This window comes from Mesocricetus auratus, unplaced genomic scaffold (assembly GCF_017639785.1).
Source record: "Mesocricetus auratus isolate SY011 unplaced genomic scaffold, BCM_Maur_2.0 Super-Scaffold_100007, whole genome shotgun sequence".
In the NCBI taxonomy this organism is placed as follows: Eukaryota; Metazoa; Chordata; class Mammalia; order Rodentia; family Cricetidae; genus Mesocricetus; species Mesocricetus auratus.
This window is the reverse complement of record NW_024429191.1, coordinates 40,653,020-40,671,758: the sequence shown is the minus strand read 5'-3', so window position 1 is coordinate 40,671,758 and position 18,739 is coordinate 40,653,020. Positions and strand designations below refer to the sequence as shown.

The 18,739-nt window shown below is 44.6% G+C and overlaps 1 protein-coding gene across 8 annotated transcripts in view; it reads left to right on the top strand.

Moving 5' to 3' along the window:
- Nucleotides 1–18,739, top strand: part of Epn2 (epsin 2) — a 65,277-nt gene that overhangs the window by 14,192 nt on the left and 32,346 nt on the right. The window contains exon 2 of one of the 8 annotated variants that reach the window (XM_040748810.1): nucleotides 11,615–11,670. The exons of the other annotated variants lie outside the window; for them this stretch is intronic. The gene's annotated coding sequence lies outside the window, so the exon portion shown is untranslated. The remainder of the gene's footprint in view (nucleotides 1–11,614; nucleotides 11,671–18,739) is intronic. 8 annotated transcript variants of the gene reach the window in all.

The window sequence follows — 18,739 nt, the reverse complement described above, 5'->3', positions numbered from 1 at the left end:
TCCTGTTTAGTTATTTGAGGGGTTAATTTTGGCTATTGTAAATAGTTGCTATTTTAATTTAACTACATGTTGCTTAATTTGAAATTAGGATGCATGGATCAAGAAGAAAGTGTCACATATGAAAGGGTAGGGAGTGCTTTGTTTCTGTTTGTTTCAGCAAACACGTTTTGGAGGAACTTGTGTCTGAAGTGTAGTATGTATAAAAATGCATGGCAGTGCATGGGGGGAGCACAGGCTTCTTTGGGCTGTTCTTTGTTAGCCGAGGATTGCTGAACATACTGCTCCTCTGGTAGAAAGCCTCTCCCCTTCTCTGGCTCAGGCTGCAGCTGTGGGTTAGGATGAGTAGAGGACCTTCTCAGCACTGGGGTAGAGGACATGCTCAGCTCCCTGAGACTTTGCTCTGCTCTTGCATTTTAGGGGGACAGACTTGTGTTCTCATGAGATCCAGTGATGGTAAGGTTTGCATTCCTGGGTACCAAGGCAATGCCTTTATTTATATATCCTACAAGGTTTTAGATTTGTGTTTTCCTGGTCTGTATACTGGGTCCTAGCGATAGATCACATCTGTCCTTGTTAGCTCCATGTGTGCTAAGTGGGTGTGATGGGATAGTTTGCATGCTGGGTGGGCACTTCTCTCTCATAGGAGTTATTGGGCAGCAATGTGCTGATAGTGGGAGACAGAGAAGCTCTGTCTCTGGGGACTCAGTTCCACCATTCATAAAGTTGGGGAGCACATCAGACCATGTTTCTGTTTTTGGAGGGTTCAAAGACTCGTTTATCTCAGGCCTCAGGATAAGGAAAATCACCAATGAATCTGATTGGTTTTTCACTTGTACACGGTGTGAATCCATTTGACCTGAGGCTTCTAGGAAGCTCATTTGGTCTTTGATTTCTAACCCTGCTTTTTGGTAAAGTCTTTCTTTGTCCTCCATTTTTGTTAGCCTGGTTTTCCCTTCTGTAGTATTCTTTAACCTTGTAGTTAGTGCTTTTGTTGAATGTAGTCAGAGACGCTGGGTTGGGAAGATTGCTTTTTGTACATGCTGATGCTCATCCTCAACTTCTGCTTTATATATTTTACTTTTTGGCTTTTCAAGGTAGCATCTTATAGTCCAGGTTGGCTTTGAACTTGTAGCTGAGACTGGCCTCACACTCCTAATTCTCTTGCTTCTGCCTTCCAAGTACTGGGCTTATAGACATAGACTTGTGCCACCATGCCTTGCTGTGTTGGTTTTGAGACAGGAACTCATTATGTAGCTAGCCTGAATTTGTTTGTGGTTTTCTTTTGGTTTTTTGAGACAGGGTTTCTCTGTGGCTTTGGAGGCTGTCCTGGAACTAGCTTTTGTAGACCAGGCTGGTCTCAAACTCACAGAGATCCACCTGCCTCTGCTTCCCGGAGTGCTAGGATTAAAGGTGAGTTGTCATGTGGGTGCTGGGGCCCTTTGTAAGTGCTCTTTTTTTTAAATTTTTATTTTTGGTTTTTCGAGACAGGGTTTCTCTGTATTGTCTTGGAGCCTGTCCTGGAACTCCCTTGGTAGACCAGGCTGGCCTTGAACTCACAGAGATCCGCCTGCCTCTGCCTTGTAAGTGCTCTTAACTGTAGAGCCATCTCTCTGGATTAAAGGCATGTGCCGCCACACCTAACTGCATAGCAATTTTGAGACCTGTCTAGGTCACAGGAGAAGATCATGTCTCTAAAAAGAAGACAAAACAAAAAACAAAAATAAAACAGAGCCTTTAAAACAGAACAAGAACAAATATACTTTTAAAAACTCGTGATCTTTCCAACTAATCTGATCCATTTTGTGCAGGAAAAAAAGAAACACCTCGTTTTCTTTTTATTTTTCTCAATATAGTGTTTCTTTCCCTCTGCAACAGCCCTGGCTGTCTTGCCATCACTGCCTGGGTCATTTTCTTTTCTTTAAAGAGAAATAAATTATCAAAGAAAACACTTGGTTGATTAAAAATTTTTATTGGCATAAGAGAAAGCAAGAAACATAATTAACTATGTAACCTGACTGTAAAGTAGATGTTAAACTTTGAAGAAAGAGAAGTATATGTATCTTTAAACAAGCAACCCCTTTTCTTTCTCTTCCTACCAAAACCCAGATTATTGTTTTCATTTAGTTCTTTTTTTCCCCCTCCTCTCTGAGACAGGGCCTCTATATGTGTAGCCCTGACTGTCCTAGAACCTACACTGTGTAGATCAGGGTGGCCTTGAACTCAGAGATGTGCCTGCCTTCCAAGCACTGTGACTAAAGGCATGTGCCACTACACCAGGCCTTCATTTAGTTCTTTTGCCTTTGAGTAAGTATCTTGCTTTTTTTTTTCCTTCTCTACTGTCTGTTCAGCTGTTTCCAGAGAATTAAAGTCAACAGTGCTAAAATAGGTTTTATTCATTCTATACTCAGTATATTTTTTTCCAGTCTCCTCTCCCTCACTTTTGTACCTCTTCTCTCCCTCTTCCTCCAACTCACCCTACCCCTTCCATTACTATACTAGAGATTGAACCCAGAGACTTGTGCATGGCAGATAGTCACTCTCCCACTGAGTTATACCCCTAGCTCAAGGTATTGGTTTTTTGTACAAAGTCCCCTAAGATTATTAAAAGGGTATAGGAGGGGCTGAGTCTTCCTATATGGGATCATAGCTGGCATCCTCATAATGAGACACATAAAAGTGTAGCTGACTTCTGCAATCATCATTTTAGGTGCCAAAGGACTTTCAGAATGACTGGGGTGTGTTGATTTTAGCAGACCTGGGGGGGGTCTTTGTATGTAGTAAAGACCTAGGTGAAATCAACGAGACCTAGCTCTGCTTTTCCTGGCTGGTTGTGTGTCTGCTTGGGAAGAAAGGGTTTGTTTTTGTGACCCGACTTGGGAAAGAGGATCCTAGTTTCCATGACTTGCTCTGGGAAAGAGACAACAGACAGGAGGGGAGGGGAAAGTCAGATGGCTTGGGTTCTGAGGTCATCTGCTGCCCTTCAATTCAAAGTGGTCAGCATGCCAAAGCACCATATTTTGTACTATCATTTTATGAGCCCCCAGTGATTATCTGAGACATTTGAAAGTACATACTGAAAGGGAGGCTGAAGTAGAACCTGACCCAAAGGTCCGTCAGCCGTGGCAATTGTCAGCTGTAACTACTGTTAGCTGAGTTCTGGCTTACTCTCAGTCTGTCTGTTACCACCGCTCTCCCACCCTCCTGCATTGCTTTTCTTCTTTCCAGGAGAGCTGATTGTGCGCCCCAACTTTCCCTTGTGTTGCTAGCAAGCCTGGAGAGGCCTGGGCCAGACAGGCTTGGTGACACAGAGGACTTGGAAGAATGAGCAGCAGTTCGGGTACTGTCTGTTGCTGCTAGCCGTAGGGTGTGGAGGTAGAGCAGCAGGGTGGGAGGGTGAAGGCTAGGTTGTAGAACCAGACTGTTGGCAATGCTGCATACTTTTTGGAGGCTTCCAGAATGTGGCACATTGGCTCTTTGGGTAGGGTTACATTTTCTCTGTCTCCGTGGTATGCAGGAAAGGGTTACTTGCCACATAGTACCTAGTGCATCCAAAGTCTTTCCAAGTAAGAGCAGCACTGGGTAGGCTTGATGACAGGGGTTGGTCCTTTCTACTTGTCGTTTTTTTTTTTTTTTTTTTTTTTTTTTTTAAACAGGAGTCCTCAGAAAACAGGCCTGTTGCTTAGGAAATGTGTTTTCCTGAGGCTAACTGTGGTACAAGCAGGGAGCTGGAATAGGCTCTGGGCCAAGCAGGCCTCTCCATGACATGCTGTGCCTAGTCATTTCCTTCCAGGGTCCTTGGCATTCATTGTGCATGTGGATAGATCAGAGTTGTGGGAATTCCTGTGAATAGCCTTTGTGGTGGGAAAACCCTGGATTTACTGTTCAGTGGTGCACGGCCACTGGACTAGTCACAGAACCACTTCCAGTGTAGATGCTGATCTCCCCCAAGACTGGCCACCAGGAAGGTATCAGGCACTTGTGGACAGTGTCCAGCAAAAGGTACACTGACTGTTTTAAAGACTCTTTTATTAGACATATAAAAGCTATAATAAAGCTTTATAAAACTTTATTTGGGAAAAAAAATCAGTCTAGAGCCCAGAAAGGGGAAGTAAATATCCTCCTTAGTAGGAAAGCTCAACCTGTGGTTACTCTCTGCCCTCTGAGGCCCTTGGAAACAGTTTGGAATAGCTTGGTCTGAGGTTTTCTCCTCTGGTGGGTGATGTGGAAACATGATTTTGTTGTGGCTTATGGTGACTGACTATAGTAGCTTGATGACCTGCCATTCTGTGAGCCTTAGGCCGCTTTGGTTTGTTTGCTGATAGTAGGGGCTTTCCCAAGGGATGCCTGAGGTGGGGATGGCTTTGCATCCAGATAAGCCCTTGGTAGCAGCCCCTCCCCATCTGCTCAAAGGAAGAATAAGCTGGTTGTCCTTGCTGTCCTGTCTGCTCCTTGTGTGTTGTGTCTACTGAGCTCTTGGAGAGGTAGGCAGTGTCTGTTTGGTCAGCGTCCTCCAGTTTTGTGCCCAGGCCTAATAAGGGATAGATGTGTACTAGGTAAGGCCTGGTACGTGAATGACCAAACCTGATGTGACCTTGTGATGGGGATACACACTGGGGAGAGTTTGTACATGGGTCTACAGAGGAAAGACTTAGACTGTAGTAGACTGCAAGGAAACCACTGAATGTGAAGCTGGAAGGGCTTGGAGGGGAGCCTCACAAGGGAAGAGGGACAGGCAGGCTTAGTAAGGCCTGGGTTCCTTGCCCTGGCTGGCCATTGTTGGTGCTTAGATTGCTCTTCACAACAGGTGCAGAGATCACAGTAGGGTCTGGGCTGGCATCTAGGTTTGTTAGGTAAAGGTTTTGATGTGGCTCTGGCATTTCTTTTTTAAATTAAAAAATGGAGTCAAGTGGTGGTGGTGAATGACGTTAGTTCCAGCACTCGGGAGGCAGAGGCAGGCGGATCTGCATTCTCAACAAACCTGGTCTATAGAGCGAGTTCCAGACAGCTGGGGCTACACAGAGAAACCCTATCTCAAAATCAACAACAAAAAATAGGACTTTTAATTTTTTAAAATAATTTATTTATTTGATGTGCATCGATGTCTTGCCAGCATGTATGTCTGTGTGAGGGTGTGAGACCACTGGAACTGGGGTTACAGGTGGTTATGAGCTGCCATGTGGATGCTGGGAATTGAACCAGGGTCCTCTGGAAGAATAACCAATGCTCTTAACCACTGAGCCATCTCTCCCTCGAGCCTTGTTTTTGTTTTTTTCTTGTGAAATGCTCAGTTCTAAAATGAAAGGTCATTAAAATACATCAGGAGGCTGGTGAGGTGACTGAGTGGGTAAAAGCACTTGTAAGTTGTCCTCTGACTTCTAAGTATGCACTGTGACCCGTGTGCCTGCCAAATAAGTAAGTAAATGTCATTATAAAAGACATACTTTAGATAGTATTTTCTTTCACTTCTGGTCACCTGGGTTCTGCCTGCCATTTTCCTTGGTAACTACTTGGTAGTGTAGTATCCTTCCAGTCGTGTCCATATAAATATAACCTGCTTGTGTGGGTTCTCTCTTCCTTATTCTTTTTTCTTGTTTGGAGGCAGGATATCACTGAGTAGCCCTGGATGCCTCACCTCACAGAGATACGTGTGCCTCTCTGCCTCCTGAGTGTTGGAATTTAAGATGCGTGCCACTAAGCCCAGCTTCCCCCCTTTATTAAATAAAGATAGCATATTGTGTATAAACTTCAACATTCTCTCTCTCACACCCTCTCTCCTTTCCTCCCTCTTCCTCCCCCTTCTCTTCCCTCCCCTGTTGTATTTTTGGGACAGGGTCTCATTATGAAGCCCTGGATATTCTGGAACTCACAGAGATGAGATAGGAGCATAGTTGTGTCCGTGCTCAAATGCTCTCACACTCTCGCTCAAGGTTGTCTTGCTTATGTGTGCTCATGCTTAGGGAGGCTAGAGGTCAGCACTTGGTGTCTTTCTCTCACTTTCTGCCTTACTTATTATTATTCTGCTTACTTACAATTATTATTATTATATTTACATTTATTATAGCTTGTATCTGTGGAGGACAGAAGACAACTTGTGAGTTGCTTCTCTTTTTGTACTGTGTAGGTTCTAGGGATTTAACTCAGAAAATCAAGCCTGGTGGCAGTCATCTTTACCTATGAGGCATTTGACAGATGGCCCAGTTTTTCTCCAGACTGTCCACATTTCTTTCTCACCTGCAGTGTGACTGTTCATTTCCCCATAGCCTTGCCAGCCTCAGGTGTAGTCACGTGTTTAGATTCCTGCCAAGTGTAAACAGTATTCCAGTATAGTTTTAATTTGCATTTTTCTGAAATTGAGCTGATCACACTGTTATATGTTGAAGGACTGTTGAGGATTTTTTTTTTCTTTTTTCTTTTTGGAGACAGAGTTTCACTATGTAGCTCTGGCTGTCCTAGAACTCACTACATAGACTAGACTGGCTCAAACTCATAAAGATCTGTTTGCTTCTTTTTCGTAAGTGTGGGAACTGAAGGAGTGAGCCACTATGCCTGGCTAAGATTTAGTTTTTTAATTGTGTATATGTATGTGTGTCTATGAAGTACAGAAGAAGAGGCCATTGGGCATTGAAGTTCCTTGGAGCTGGAGTTAAATGTGGTTGTGGATCACCTGATGTGGGTATAGAGACTTGAATCTGGGTCCTCTAGAAAAAAAGCCAGTGAGTGTTCTTACTGCTGAGCCATCTCTCCAGTCCCTTGGATTTCTGATCCTAACACTTCTGCCTTACCCAGTTTTATTCTTCATGCATGCTAGGTAGATACTACCAAATAAGCCATACCTTTAGCCCTTCAGTTTCTCTATTTGTGGATCATAGGCTGGTTGTGTTAGGAGTTGCAGATTTTTGTCAGTACTGGACTGGAGTTGAGGACGAGTGGTCCCATATGTGGTTCATTAGTGAGAGCACAGAGCCTTATCCAGCTCAGTGGCTCCTTTTAGTTCATGAAGTACTGGGAGCTGCTTGAGTCAGCTCTGGGCACATAGTGCTTGCTTAGCACTCATCCAGGTAGTAGTAGACACTGACCTAAGTGCATGCCAACGGCAGGAGCTTTGGCTTTGCTGTAGACTCTTGAGGCTTTGTGCTTGTGCTCTCTTGGGAGGCATATGAAGATGCTTCTGGTCAGCCCAGTTCTCATGGCCCTGTTCTTCCCCAGCATGGCTCAAGGGGGAGAGAAAGCTGGAGTGAGAGAGGCCAATGTGCAGCCATCCACAACCTTTCTTTGTTGGCCTCGCTGCTGGAGTTTCTATAAAGCAGAGTTTGTTTGGTTTTTCTGGGCGCAGGAAGAAGCCACTGGGCGTGTAGATCTGTGTAACTTGCAGTTGTCAGTGCTGGAAATGCATTCCTTGATTATTTTTCCAAACAAAGTGGGACAATGACAGTGTAAACACCGAATAGAAACACTTGGCCAATGGATATAAAACCAAAAGGAAAATAACAACTTTCATTTCCTTTTGGTACTCTGTTTTGACATTTGGCAGCATACTTCTAATCTTTTAAGAATTACAAAAAAATTATGGTATGCAAACTTCTGTTTGTTTATGCTTGTTAAATTTGGTGTGAAATAGACTAAAAAATTCTCCTGTTCTATGTTAGCCTGCTCGGTTTTGCTTTTCTTTTAGAGGGGGTGTGGCCAAGGGACAGAAGAGGCCAATCAGAATCCTTCAGGGTTCTGGGGATGCCTACAGCTGAAGCCGGTGCTGTTAGCCTTTCCCCCTATAGCTTCCAAGTCCTTTTTTTTTTTTTGGTTTTTCGAGACAGGGTTTCTCTGGCTTTGGAGGCTGTCCTGGGACTAGCTCTTGTAGACCAGGCTGGCCTTGAACTCACAGAGATCCGCCTGCCTCTGCCTCCCAAGTGCTGGGACTAAAGGTGTGTGCCACCAACGCCCGGTGCTTCCAAGTCCTTTAATCTTTCTGGTGGTGACTGTGGTGGGTAGACAGTGATCTTGGGTTGTTTTAAAGCTGTAAATATCTATATACCATGGTAGGCTTTTTTGTTTTGTTTTTTGAGATAGGGTCTGTGGATCTCAGACTAGACTGACCTCACATGCATGACAATAATACATAAGCCTCCTGAGTGATGGCATTATAGATGTGCTCAGACACCGGTATTTTGTTTTTGATGGGCACTGTTTTATACTCAGGGTGGGCTTTTAATGGGCCTTGCATTGGAGGTTTGGTGAGGTTCTGAGGAGGGAGGATGGGAAGAGTGTGAATAGATAGCTGGATTCATTGCTTGGAGGTATCATTCATTCCTGTAGCAGATGTGTGCCAGACACTTCACCAGGCCTGGTTTGAATCAGTGTGGAGATTGTCCTCTAACAGTCTCAGTTTTGGAGTTACAGGAGGAAAGAGGGAGGGTGCGGACAATACTGGAAGTCTAGGCAAGTTCCTGGACCTCTTGATCTTCTCAGGCCTGGAAGGGCAGGGCAGCAGGTGGTCGATTCCAGGCAGGGAATCCCTGGCAGTGTTGGGGCTGTCAGGGAGGGATAATGAATGGCTGCAATTTTGCTCTGCACTGTTCTTGGGGGTCCTTAGTAGAAGGCAGGTCTTCTCATCTATGTCTTGCTGTACGTAACAGTAAAATGTTTCCCTTTGCACTCTCTTGGTCCTCCCTTGTTCCTCCCAGGTGAATATGCTGGCCCCAGGGTCATTTCTTGTCTCTCCCAGTGCCAAGTACCACTTGCTACTTCTGTTTTCAGGCCTGCCTTTGCTAGCAATTCTGATGTGAAGACTAAACTTGTGCTTCCTCTGAAGCCTCTCCGTCTTTATTTCCTGTGAGGGGCCTTGGGCCTTACCACATGGCTTTCTGGTGATTGGGAGGCTTTCCTCACCATTTTGATGGCTTCCCTGCCTTTTCTCACTTCTTGACCCATCCAGCTCTTCTCATTGTGGTGGTCAAGTGGTGTCTTGTCTTCATTCTCCCCACTTGTCCTCTGTCTACACTCCCTGATGAAAATTTCAGAAATACCATTCTGACTAAACCAAACAAATCTAGCTTTAGTACCTTTGTCTTTGGCAGTATTTCCTGAAATACTTTTCATTGTTGTGCAGGTCAGCGGTAGTTTCAATGGTTCTTTATCTTAAAAATGCACTAGTACTTTGATGGTTCCTCAAAGGTAAATAGTAAACATGGGGACCCAGCCATTCTACCCTTTGAAGTATATTCGGAAGGGAGAAAACATAGTTGTTCATAGCAGCATTTTTCATAGTAGCCCCAAATGTTGATCAACTGATAAATAAACAAAATGTTGTACCTCTGTGCAAAGGCAAATCATTTAGCCATAAAATAAAATGGTTCACCGATGCAGCAAGGATGAGTATTTATTTGTGTACTACTTAATCTATTTATACATGCATATATTTATGTATTTATGTATTTATTTATTGGATGAGGTCTCTGTAGCCCTGGCTGTCCTGGAACTTGTGTAGAGCAGGCTGTCCTTGATCTCAAAGAGATCCTTCTGCCTCTGTCTCCCAAGTGTTGAGATTAAAGGTGTGTACCACCACACTTGACTGCATGAGTCTTGAAAATAGGATGCTAGGTGAAAAAAAAATCAGTCATAAAAGACCATATATTATCTAATACCATTTATATATATGAAACAAAGAACCAGAATAAGCAAATCCATAAAGACAGGAAATAGAATTGTAGTTGCTAGGGATTCTAGAGGGAGCAGAGAGGGCAGTGACTAATAATACAGGAGATTTGAGGAAGATGCAAATGATCTGAAATTAGTGTTGCTTGCACAAAACTGTGAATAATCTAGAAACAAAACTAAATTGTGTGCTTTAGGGTGGTGAGTTTTCTCTTGTGTGAGTCATATCTCAATAAAAAAAACCTTCCTCTTCATACCATAGTGATGATAACTGATTTCATGTATGTTCTTATTCAAAATGGGCATCTGAATTTAAAAGCAAGTTATTTAATAAGGAAAACCACAGCTGGAGAAAATCGCCTAGTAATTAAGAGTACTTGTTGTAGAGAGCCTGGCTTCAGTTCCTAGCATTCACATGGCGGCTCAGAACTATCTGTAACTTTAGTTTCAGATTATCCCATTCCTTCTCTGGCCCCTGAGAGCAGCGCATATGTGTGTGGTACATGTATGTATATGTAGGCAAACACTGCTGCATATAAAAAACTTTTTTAAAAAATCCCTCAAATAATTGAGCACTAATGAGTTTTCATTCGTAAGAGGGTCTAATACTGGATAAAACTGGCATTGTTAGCGATTGGCATTGTTAGGGGAGGAAATGGCAAGTGTCTTTAAGGTAAATAGCAGGCTAGTAAGCCAGCACTGGTTAGCCTGCTGGATGGGGCCCTGGTGTGCTAGTTTGCTGGCTGGTGAGGCTGCTTTCTCCACCACTGTCTCCATGCCTTGCCAAAGCTCTCTTCTTCAATGAGACATTGGCTCAGTCTCCTTTCTCCTGGGCGGGGCCACAATGGGGTACTTGAAGCCCTGCCTGCTTGTCTGCTCACCAGCTGTCTGGAGTACCTACTTAAGGTGCTGCTCTCAATCCAGAAAAAGGCATAGCTTACATGTTCTAAAATCCCTTGTACTTAGTGGCCTTGCATTCTACTGTAGAAGGTGTCTGTCATCTTCTGTCAACTGAACTGTCAATATATCTATGCGATGACATCACGTTGTAAAATGGGATGGCAAAAATAGTTTAAAATACAGTGAAAAAAGCACTTTTACCTTAGGAATGAACAGTTGTGGAAACATGCCCGTATAAAGGTTTAGCATAGATGTGCCTTGACACACATGTACACTACAGTGCTGTGCTGACAGCGGTGATCTGGAAGTACTCCAGGTATCATCTACAGACAGAAGTGGGGTGGAGGAGAGGGAGAGGGAGAGGGAGAGGGAGAGGGAGAGGGAGAGGGAGAGGGAGAGGGAGAGGGAGAGGGAGAGAGAGAGAGAGAGAGAGAGAGAGAGAGAGAGAGAGAGAGAGAGAGAGAGAGAGAGAGAGAGAGAGAGAGAGAGAGAGTACATTCACTGCTATATGGTGTTAGACTTACAAATTACTTGCTTGAAGGATGTACCTTGTATGAAGTGACAGGGATGAAGCTTAGACACAAACAAGTGGTTGTTTAGGCTTTCCATGTGAGGTATAGTTGTTATAATAAAGCAAAGGACTAGTCACATTCATGGTGGGAACTGCTTACATATATAGTCCCAGCTACTGAGGAATCTAGCTTGAGCACAGGCATTTGAGATTAGCCTGGGTGACATAGTACAAACTCTCCTCTTCTCCCCCCACCCAAGATAGGGTTTCTCTGTGTAGTTCTGGTTGTCCTGGGACTCACTCTGTAGACCAGGCTGTCCTCGAACTCACACAGATTAAAGTCATGGGCCACCACCACTGAGCTCTTTTTTTTTTTTTAAGTATGTTTGTCAAGATAGTTCAGCTAGTAAAGGCTTCATGACAAGTCTGATCATCGAGAAGCCATGTAATGGTATAAGGAGAGAACCAGTTAGTGCTGAACAGTAATAATTGGGTACTAGAAAGGGAAGTTTACCTCTAGTATCTGAAGGCTTCCTGTTTTTCTGTGATGTTTAGATGACAAAGGCAACTTCACAGGAGCCATGTGGACTTCTCAGGCCCTGACAGTCCAGGTGGGTACTTTAGCAGAAGATAATCACAACAGCCAAAGAGACTCATTTCCTAAGAATGTAAGTTTTTTTTTTTTTTTTTTTTTTTTGGTTTTTTCGAGACAGGGTTTCCCTGTATTGTTTTCAAGGCTGTCGGTCCAGCCCGGCCTCGAACTCACAGAGATCCGCCTGCCTCTGCCTCCCGAGTGCTGGGATTAAAGGCGTGCGCCACCACCGCCCGGCCTAAGAATGTAAGTTTAGGAAAACAAATCTCTCTATATTTTAAAAACGTGATCTCAGTAGATAGCCTAGGTGGTCTCAAACTGAAGATGGTATTGGCCAGACTGCTATCATGGCTGGCTTGACAGAAATTCTTGATTGTTTAAGCCTGTGTGGTGGTCTGAGACCCCACTGTGTTGAAGTCTGAACTGATCGGCTTCAGGGGAAGGCATTCTCTGAAGAGGGGCAGAGCTTTTCCAGGGCTGGCTGTACTGTATGGATCTGGGAATTACAGGTCCTGATCCTGGCTAGACAGAAAACAGTTGCTTAGCAGCCCCAGCCTCCAAATACCCAAACAAGACTGTTTTTCCTAGGTCTGCAGTTCAGATTCAGCCAGCAGAAATTAGTTCTTATGACTCTGAGTGGTAGATTTGTCTAAAGCCATAAAGAATAATATCATGAGACCAGAAAGCCAGGCATGGTAGGAGGCAGAGGCAGGTGTGGATCTCTGAGTTTGAAGCTAGTCTGGTCTATAGAATGAGTTCTAGGACAGCCAGGGCTACACAGAGAAATGCTGTCTTAGGAAAGAGAAGGGGAAATGGGGAGGGGAGGAAGGGGAGAGAGGGAGAGCCAGAAATAACCACCAGAAACCTGAGGTTGGAGATCATGCCAGTGCTGCTAATGTAGTTTGGAGCTAATTATTTACCCTTTTTAATGCTTGGTTTCCTTTCCATTTTTATGGAGATAAGATAATTCCTTCATATAGGATTATGAAGATTAAAGAGTAGACCCCTGCAATGCCTTGGAACAGCACTTGGTGGGTAGTAAGTGCTCAGTCAGTACTCAGCTTCTGCTTGGCCCCTCTGCTTTCTAGAACTCTTCTAGTTTTCTTGACTGCACTTTTATTTAGAGAGCAGTCATGATGAGGAGAGTGCTCCGTACCAGGTCTGGGAGGAGGTATCTGCAGGCTGCCCCCTCTGCCTTTTTGGGGGAGAAATTTCCATGTTGTCTCCTGCAAATTGTGTTCAGGACCTGTGAATACCTCCTTATCCCATGCACGTGTCCTGGGTCATTTACTAGCCTCTTTCAGCAACTGCTGCTATTGCTTTTGTTAACCAGAGAAGCTGGAACTTCACTGCCCTCCGGCCACATATCAAGATGTAGATTCTGTTGTGGGAGGAAGAACTGTCTGGCTGAGCCTATGTACATTGCCCAGCAGGACTGCCAAGTATAGGCTAGGAGGGTACAGAGTGACCTGAGGTCCAGACCCTGGGCTCAAGATATAGCAGGTGCTTGTTTTGTAGTGAGTACTTACTCAACAGATGTGTTACTGTCTCTAAGCAGTTTATCTTTGGGCATTGCAGCAGTTCAGAGGGACCAGATTGAGCGAGGGAGAAGTAGGAGCTATTAGCACAATCTCACTGTCAACTCATTCCAACTGAGTCTTCAGAATGATGTAGACATTCTAGACTTTCTTTTGGCTTTTGTGTTGTTTGCTTATGGAGATTGAGGTACCAGGTGCTATACTAGGCACTGAGAGACAGTGTTGAAGAGATAGGTGGGGCTCTGTTGTAACTGAGTATAGGGAGGGTATGGGGTCAGCAGTCTGGGAACAAGAAAATGTCAAGTGATGCTAGACATGGTAGTGCATGCATTGAGAGTTCGAGGCCAGCCTGATCTACAAATCAAGTTCCAGAACATCCAGGGTTACAGAGAAACCCTGCCTCAAAGCCAACAAGCAAACAAACAAAAAACCTTTTGAGTTTTTTTGTTTGTTTTTTGAGTCAGGGTTTGTCTGTAGCTTTGGAGGCTGTCCTGGAACTAGCTCTTGTAGATCAGGCTGGTCTTGAACTCACAAAGATCTACCTGTCTCTGCCTCTCCAACTCACAGAGATCCGCCTGCCGCCTTTGCCTCCCAAGTGCTGGGATTAAAGGTGTGCACCAGCAACGCCTGGCGCCTTTTGAGTTTTGAGAGGACCCTATTGGACTAACATCTAAATGACAAGGAGTGAACCTATTGGTAACTGAGAAGGATGAAGATGGTTGGGAAAGCAACTAATGGGTAGGGCTCTAGGCAGGAGCCTGTCTGGCAGGGAGGCTTCTCTGGGTGACAATGTACTGTTTAGTAATTGAGGGAAAGGCTGGGAGAAGAGAGAGTGTTACACACAGTGGCACTGGAAGAGCTATCTTCAGACATGACCATTCCCCAGACCATTTAGTTTTGAATGGTTTCTTTAGGTCATTTAAACCTGGTGAGGAGAGACCAGACCCTGTCTCTCTCTTCCTCTACTGCTGCTGAAGTGTGGCACATAGCCAGCTGCAGGCTCAGGGAATGCTAGCCACCAGTGCCAGCAGTCTGTGGAAGTAACTCCCTTGGCACCCACGGAAATCCATCTCCTTCTTACAACATTGTAGGCGGAGGCCAAGCTGACCCCAAGAAGTGTGTGCTAGTTTCAGGGCAGCAGAGAACCAAACACTCATTTTCCTCAATTGGTCAGGCACCCACCATCAGCTACCTTTGGGAAAAGTGTGAAATCATTGCAGGCCCAGAAACCTAGAGGCTATGGCATGTAGCTGAGAGTTCCACTTCTTACCCATATTGCTTCCTTGCTCTGGCTCCTCAAGAGATGCCAACAGCTAAAAACTAGCACTACCCAATCACCAGCCAGGTCTAAATTAAGCACAAAATCATGGGAACTTAAGATTTTCCAGACTGCTCTGCGTTTGCTCAAGCATCTTTGGGGGCAGTTGTAGAAGTATGAGTAGTGGTCATCTACAGCCTGTCCCTTCCAGGTGTGTACGATATGGATGTCTGCCCCTCCTGGGTCAGTCACAGCATGCTACAATGGAGAGTCTGTGATCACCTTCTTGGCATGCCTTTTCACACGATTCTAACAACACTGCCCATGATTTGGTTATTTGCAAAACTACTCTTGAATCTAGGGAGGTGGGTAGGCACAAGATGAAAGAACTTGTTTGCTTTTGAGGTTTTTGTGCAGGGGTCAGGGTGTTTTATCCTCGACTCCAGTGGGAGGCATAGCTAATCATATTCTCATCCTCTCCTGGATCAACAGTAACAGCTCCAGCCAGGTCTCTAGTTCATGATTGTGTCTCACTACCTGTGTAGGCTTTGTTCACTGACTGTTCTTCCTAAAGGCTAAACAGCTGGAACCTGTTACTGAAGAGAAAAAAAAATGCTGCACACACACACACACACACACACACACACACACACACACACACACACACACACACACACACCTTGGATTTCTGCTTTTAGAGAAGTTATGGACATGGAAGTCACAGGAGGCTGTGTAGCTCCTGTCAGCTCTCCTGAGCTTGTTACAGCATTTGTCAGATCCTCAGGGATGCTGTCTGGTTCTCTGTGGGAGGACCTCCTGTCTGCCTGAAGGACAATGCTGAGCCACATGGGGTTGGTTCTTCTTGCTCAGTCAGCTCTCAGTCTCCATGCTAGTGTAGGTGGACTGACTGACACCCTCTGGTTCTGTGAAGGAACATTTAAAACTATGACTTCATCTGCCCCACCACCAACCAGCCCAGACTTGTTTGTCTTCCCTTTGGATCCCTTAAGATTATGAATGTAAAGGTTTTCTGAAGCCCATTTTCTTACTGTGGAAGTAACGCTTGGCATTTTTAGCCAGTCAGAAATTACTGGAATAAAGGTGGCTAGGTTCTTCTGTTAGGGAAATGGGCATTTCTTTGTGGCTGAATTCCACTGTTTTTTTGTGTTGTGAGAGGAATAAAGAACTTTCCCTTTTCACTTGTCCCCTCTGTGTGAGCAGCAGTTTATGAGGCTTTAATTTAAAGCTAGCCTGGCTGAGGCAGAACCACAATAGCCCTTTCTCTTCAGACTAAAATGATCACTGTTGAAAAGAATGTTGCACTGTCCATATTGTTCTGACTGGGCTGTTGTCCTCTGGAGGGCCTGCTTGGCTCCGTCACATGAACTGTGTGGTCTCGGCACCCTCCTTGTAGGAACACCATGGTACTTGTCTCTGGAGAAGATGTAGGTCTTTCCTCTTATGGACTCCCTCTACAGGAGGTAGCCAGTTAATTAAGGATCACCAAGTTACACCTCTTTCCACTTCCTGCACATTCCATGGCCATTGGCCCTTTGTCTTCCCTTCAGTGTGCCTTCTTCTGCTCCCCAGTTGTGCTTTTGGATTTGAATAGGTTTCCAGAGATTTGTGGTAAACAGTATGTGGACCACATTGACAAGATACTGGTGGGAATGTAGGCATGCCCACTTCACAGGCTGTCAGCTGCCTTTAGAAAGATGAAGTGTGTGTAAAGTCACAGGAGGCTGCTAGGCCCCCATTTGAATTTTCATCTGTGGCGAGGAAGCTCAATGTAGAAATTAAATCACTTGGGCCTGGATTGCTAGGGTCTTGTGGAATGACCTGTGTCTGTTAGGTTTGGGGAGGGAGTGTTGCCAGACAGGTGTTGCTGTCTCTCGGAGTAGGTATTGGTCCTTGATAGTAACCCAACAAGCTGCTTTGGTGTCAGCTGGTGGTTGAGGATCTCCTCACTGCTGTCTGTCTGTCTGTCTGTCTGTCTGTCTGTCTGTCTGTCATTCAGACATTGTGTATGGGCGTTTTGCCTGCATGTGTATATATGTGTAGCATGTATGGTGCCCACAGGGCTGGAAGGGAATTGGACTTATAGGTGGTTTTGGGTTACCTTGTGGGGTGCTGGGACCTGAACCCCAGTCCTCTCAACAGTCAGTACTCTTAACTGCTAAGTCATCTTTCCAGCCCCTATTTTTGACAGATTCCTTGCTGGGCTTCTCAGAGCTGTGCTGTTCTAGGTTGGAAGGTATTTCCTGCCCAGCTTCACAGATAAGCTCATTTTTATGGAATTGTTTTTGCTTTCAGGTACATTGCCCTAGCCTTAGAGTTTTTATCCAGGTTTTTCTATTGTTTCTTTATAGTCTATTTTTAAGGTATCTCAGACTGCACCTCCTCAGTCTACCCAGGTATAGTGGTTACTTTGTTTCCTGTTAGAGTAAGTAGTCCTCACTTTTGCTGGCTGTGCTGCATTCTAGGGGAGTACTGAGTACTTGATGTCAGCCTGGCATTGCGGGAGAAAGTCTAGTGTGGCTCTAAGCTAGGCTTCTATTTGAGGCCTCGATACCTTACCTCTTGCTGTTGGCAGCTTTGCGTGCCCTATTGTCGAGTACAAAGTACTTCTGGTGCAGCTGAGCAGTCGGCATGGTGGACCCAGAGGTTCACATGATGGGATGTCTTGACTTGTGTCCTCCTTTTCTTAAAGAATAATGACATTTGTTTTGGTCTCTAAAATTTGCTTTCCTTTGGTGTGACACAGTTCAACAAAGCAAACAAAAAAGTGATTTTTGTGAATTTCTTAGATGTTGGCTAAGTAAAAGGTTTTTTTTGTTTGTTTTATTTTATTTTATTTTTTTTTTTTTGGTTTTTCGAGGCAGGGTTTCTCTGTTTAGCCTATCCTGGCACTTGTTCTGTAGCCCAGGCTGGCTTCGAACTCACAGAGATCCGCCTGCCTCTGCCTCCGAGTGCTGGGATTAAAGGTGTGTGCCACCAATGCCCAGCTTATTTAAAAGTATTTAAAAAAGTAAAAAACAACAATGTCTTCTTGTTTTCTCCAGTGTCTTGCTTCTGCCTCTGGTCCTGGCCTTGTCATGGCTTCTAGAAGTTTACTAACATTCTTGGTTTTTTACTAGTTTGAAGTCCTATTTGGAGATCTCCAGGTAGTCTGGTCTGGTTTTCAGTGCTCTGATTGGCCCCACCTCCTGCTGTCCACTTTTCAAAGAAAACTGATAGACTGTTTCCAAGATAGTTGGGGATGATTACTTCATTTGTAAAGCTTGCATATTTCAGCTCCAGGCTAGAAAGTAAGTATTCAGCTGCCAAGTGTGCTAGCATACATAATTTGGGAGGCTGAGGCGGGAGAATTGTGAGCTTGAGGCCAATTTGGGCTTTACAAGATTGCCTGTCTGTGTAGAAAAGGAGATGTACCTACTTTTCCATTCTTCACTCATAAGAGAGTCCTAGGGGCTTTAAAACTCCCACAACTTAAACATTTTTTCCTCTCCTTCCATTTTCCTTCCCTCAGTAGTTTTAATCTTATTATGTAGCCCAGGCTGGTCTCAGGCGCTCAAATCTCCCTTCATTAGCTTCCTTTGTAGCTGCAATTCCACAATGTCTGCCCTCTCTTCTTTATTGAATGGGAGGTAGAATCCAGGGTGGGTTAAGTAACCTGTGCCACAGAACTTTAGCCTCAGGCCTGAAGTTTGTACTGCTCATATATGGCTCTCCAGACAAGCAGGTGAGTTCAGTTTTGCTGTTGGTTGGAATTTTATCCATTTGTTTTGGTTATAATAATGGTTATTTCACATGCTTTAGAAACTTTATTCTCTTTAAATATTTATTTATTATTTAATATTTTTTGTTTATTTAATGTACACTGGTGTTTTACCTGTATATAGTCTCTGTGAGGGTATCGGATCCCCTGGAACTGGAGTTACAGACAGTTGTGAGCTGGCATGTGGGTGCTGGGAATTGAACCTGAGACCTCTGGAAGAGCAGCCAGTGCTCTTAACTGCTGAACAATCTCTCCAGCTATTTAATGTTTTTGAGATAGGGGCTCACTGTGAAACTCTGGCTGTCCTGGAAGTCACTCTGTAGACCAGGCTGGCCTCTATCTCAGAAATCCGCCTGCCTTTACTTCTCAAGTGTTGGGATTAAAGGTATATACCACCATTGCCCGTGTTTTGCCTGCCTCTGTGTGTGTGTGTGTGTGTGTGTGTGTGTGTGTGTGTGTGTGTGTGTGTACACGCACGCACACACGCATGCACAACAAGAGACTAGAAGAGGCC